Consider the following 4,705-nt stretch of genomic DNA (forward strand, 5'->3'; position numbering starts at 1 on the left):
TACATTGTGTACACAATTTCCATGTTATATATATATATATATATATATATATATATATATATATATATATATATATATAGTGGATCCTGATTAATATAAAAAAATTAAGACACATAAAATTAAATTTAAATTTAAATATAAATTTACCTGTGTATCCTGATGAATAGGATCACCAGGTGCTTGCAAATCTCTATATCTCACGTCCATCATAATCTCCTGTAATATATATTTAAAATTAAAAAAATATGTATGTGGTAGTGAATACATAGAAACTTTATATATACAAGTAAGTTAAAGGGCGTGTGCACAAAGATAGTGGTAAAAAAAGTGGACACCACCCAAAAAAAACATGGAAAAACAAGCAGCGCATACACAGTTTTCAAATTTGGAATTTCCACGTACATGCTTAGGTTTGTTCTTCCCGAGCCTAGAGAAGATAGCACATACACACTGCTTTTAGAAAAATAAGTGCGGACGTGCTATGATTAGGAAAATGAGTGCGTATGTGCTAATAATCCAAAAAAACCGTGTACGTGGTTCCTAGTAAAAAAAGTTAAAAAAAAAAACTAGGTCTCATTTACCCATGAATAGCGCGTTTTTAACTTTGTTTTTCCCCATTTTCTCTCCTAAACTACAAACGAGGTTCTAGATTTGTCCTCCAAGCTATAGATCAAGGTTATTTTTTGTTTATCTTTGTCTTTCTTTCCAGTATATGCAATTTGTTTTACATTTTGAATTTAATTTCATTAATTTTGATTAGTTTTTTTCATTTTTTGTTTCAAAAACCAGGTTCTTCTAATCCAGAACAAGAATAACCAAATGCACCTCCTTAATACCCACAAGAACAACAAAATGCACCTCCTGAAAATACACAAGAACAACCCCCAATTCCTCCTTTTGACCGCACACCCAAAACACAAGAAGAATTAATTAATCAGTTAGGAAAAAATATGTCTAAAATCAATAAACTGGTTGTTAAATTGAAAATTTCTAAACTTGACCATCATCAATCCCTCGCCACTAGCCTAGAAACATTAGCTAGTGGTGCCATAGCTATTTCCACATAAATTACCAAAGGGGGAAGCTTTAGGGATAGGTGTTGTCAATTCTATGCCAATGGGCTATCATACGATGGAGTAAAACACAAAAATATTACTAAACAACAAATATGTGCCCTTTTTGTTGATCCCAAAACTGGTCAGTCATTACCTCTTAATGCAAAGAGGTTTCCCATAAATTGGTGTACCAATGTGCAGATGAAGAATCTTTTTTGGCAGAGGTGATGAATGGTCTTTGATGATCCACCTTGTAATAATTATGAGGTGCCATTATATTTTTTGAGAAAAATATATTGTGATTTTGTGCTAAATGTGCAGCCAAACTATTTTGACATGAGAGAGTTTCATGGTAGAGGTGGTTTCTCTGCCCAAGATAGACCTGGAGCCCATAGACGACTACCCGCGGAGAGTCGCCGCCCCCTAGCACCCAAACCCAAGGTGCATCACGCTATCCCATTAGAGCTGAAAGAATCGATGGAGCTACAAACTCTTCAAGTGGCCATAGCATTGACCAGTGCCATCATCCAGCATGGGACGTCATTAGCACACCCTATTGTATTGGATGGTGAGCCATTAGAGGGAGACAAAGAGCCCATCCAGCATATGCATGTCAGTTGCTCAGGGATATGCTCAGGGATAGATGATGTAGTCGGTGCAGATGGATCTCATATCATCTATGCACAATTTGCAGTTGTAGATGTCATGCTCACACGGTTGAGGATGTCACACTGACAGATGAGTTGATGGACATGGTGTTTTCCCATGACCCACATACACAGGTGTGTTAATTTGAATTCATAACATTTTATTTATCAGTCACTTTAAATTTGTAATTACATAAATGAATTTTCATTTATACATCGATTTAAATTAAGACAAATAATATGCATTTTAGGATGTAGCAGCAGTATCCCATACACCTCCCCCAGTTACTATAGCGGCAACTTTGATGCCTGAGGTATAAATTTTGTAACATGTCAAAATAGAATAGTACACTTTGAGTTCAAAAAAATAAAAGATATACTAACTATCTTTAATGCTTGGTCCAATTTTCGCTTTGTAGGTGTTGATAGGGGACGAAATGCCCCAGATTGATGACATCATGCTCTCAGCGATCGATTTTGGCCTACAAGGCTATACAGTATCATATTTTGTACAACTGTTTTTATGTATTATTTTGATGGAATATGCAAGTAATTTAATTTTAGATTTTTAAAATTATGTTTAATTTATTATCTGTACTAATATCTCATGTTAATTTTGTTTTTTTAGGGTACCCCCTCCGCATCTAGGGCTCATCCTAAGAAAAAGAATTCCTCGAAGACACCGAAACGTGGGAAGAAGGTAATTGAACACATTTTTAGTTGTACAATTTTTTGAAAATGTTGAAATCAAGTATTAGTTGGGGTTTGTAGATTGATTAGTGTTGGTTGTCTATTTTACATGTACAGTGGCCATTCAGCTTTGTGGATTTGTTGAATAGACGTGATTCGCCCGCGGATCAAGAGAGGGCGGAGGTATGTATCTCTACTTTATTTTCTTGATTTCATGATTATATGCACACATACATGTGAACTTGTGATATATTATAATCTTATAATTTTTTCATACAAGAAATATCCATACCTATTTTGTCAATGGCGAACCCTCCTTGCACTGGAGAAGCATCTTAGAATCTGGTACACTTTTGTTTGATATGTAAAATTAATTGTTTTTAACCTTCAATACTTATCATTATATTAATTGTATTTAATCTTTGAACATTTTTTGTATAGGTAATAGCGACAGTTTCTACATCGATGGTGAGCCATCCTTAGTCCATTAGAGAAGTATCTAAGGCATAGGTACGTCATTGTTCTCTATATTATAGCTTTTAAGTATTTTTGATATATTTATGTTAGTACATTGTATTAATTGTATATTTAGTCTACAATAGACCCCTTCACGGTATGGCCATAATGTGGATCCATTTAAGTATGTCTTCAAGAAAACTCCTAAGAGTGACAAGGAGAGGAGAGTGAAGACATTAGCTCCTAGGTCAACCGATGAGGTAATCTACATTTCAATTGCAAAGGAATTAAAGTTAAATACATAGTTATGTTGTTAATTGTGAACTATTTTCTACAAAAGAATTCTAACTTGGCTTTTGAATTGTGGTTTTGCAGCCATCTACATAGCTGCGTACTGCATCAAAGAGGATTGATTTTGATGATCCACCACAAGTTTAGGATCATATAGTGTTATTTTTGGTCATAGAATGACAAATACATGTAGATATATTCTACATTTTCATTGTATATCGATTTGGACATGGCGTATGCCATATTTTGGTAATACTTGTATTGACTTGGTAGACATGCCTTTTTTTATATATATAAATATCGATATTCAATCCAATAAATGTGTAATGAGTTCATTATTTTATATTTGTTGTATTTTGTGGTTGTCCTTTTATAAATTTAAATGAATATTTGCATATGTAATCAACAATATGAATATAAACAACAAAAATATATGATATAAAACATTGCAATCATGGAATATGATTTGATAAAATTTCTAAAATATTGAATTAACCCTACAAAACTCCTTGTATTCAGTTCATTATTGTGTATTCGGTGTATTTGGTGGCTGTCCTTTTATAAATTCTAATCAATATTTTCATATGTAATCAACAATATGAATATAAACAACAAAAATCAATAATATGAATATAAACAACAATGTGTTTGGTGCGAGAGCACCCTCACGCTCGCAATGGTCAAATTTTGTTTGTTGTGTGCATAAACCAACATTGCGAGCACATCTAGGTGGGAAGGTTTATGCTAGGCATGCCCTTTTCATGCATCCCAAAGCACTAGAACGTCGAGAGTCATACTGTACCAGTGCGATCTCTCAATTGCCCTGAGTCCAAAAAATTGTCAAAATTTGACGAACTATTTCTTCAAATCCAGGACACATATGGTCGATCTGTTTGATCCCGTGGGGTCACGTGAGGCTCCTCTATAATGGCCTATCTCGATTTGTGACAACTCAGAGCCATTTAAAATTATTAGCATATTTTGGCCTACTTCAAAAATTGTCACTTGCATGCAATGCAAAGTTGCAAGATTGGCTACAATTGGTTCGGTTCGTTGTGTGCATAAACCAATGTTGCAAGCACATCTAGGTGGGAATATTTACACTAGGTGTGCCCTTTTTGTGCATCCCAAAGCATCGGAACATCGAGAGTCATACCGTACCGGTGCAATCTCTCAAGTGCTTGAGTCCAAAAAATTGTCAAAATTTGATGGACTATTTCTTCAAATCCAGGACACATGTGGTCGATCCATTTGATCCCATGAGGTCACATGAGGCTCCTCTACAAATAAATATCTTTGTTTTTGATGAGTCGGATCCATTTTCAATTGGTAGCATTTTTGTGCCTACTCCAAAAATTGTCAATTGCATGCAATGCAAACTTGCAAGATTGGCTAGAATTGATTCAGTTCATCATGTGCACAAACCAACGTCATGAGCATGTCTGAGTGGGAAGTTTTACGCTAAGCATTCCCCTATCATGCATCCCAAAGCGTCAGAATGTCGAGAGTCATACTATACCGGTGCGATCTCTCAAGTGCCCTAAGTCCAAAAAATTGTCAAAATTT

The sequence above is a fragment of the Cryptomeria japonica genome, chromosome 5 (genome assembly GCF_030272615.1).
Source record: "Cryptomeria japonica chromosome 5, Sugi_1.0, whole genome shotgun sequence".
Classification (NCBI taxonomy): Eukaryota; Viridiplantae; Streptophyta; class Pinopsida; order Cupressales; family Cupressaceae; genus Cryptomeria; species Cryptomeria japonica.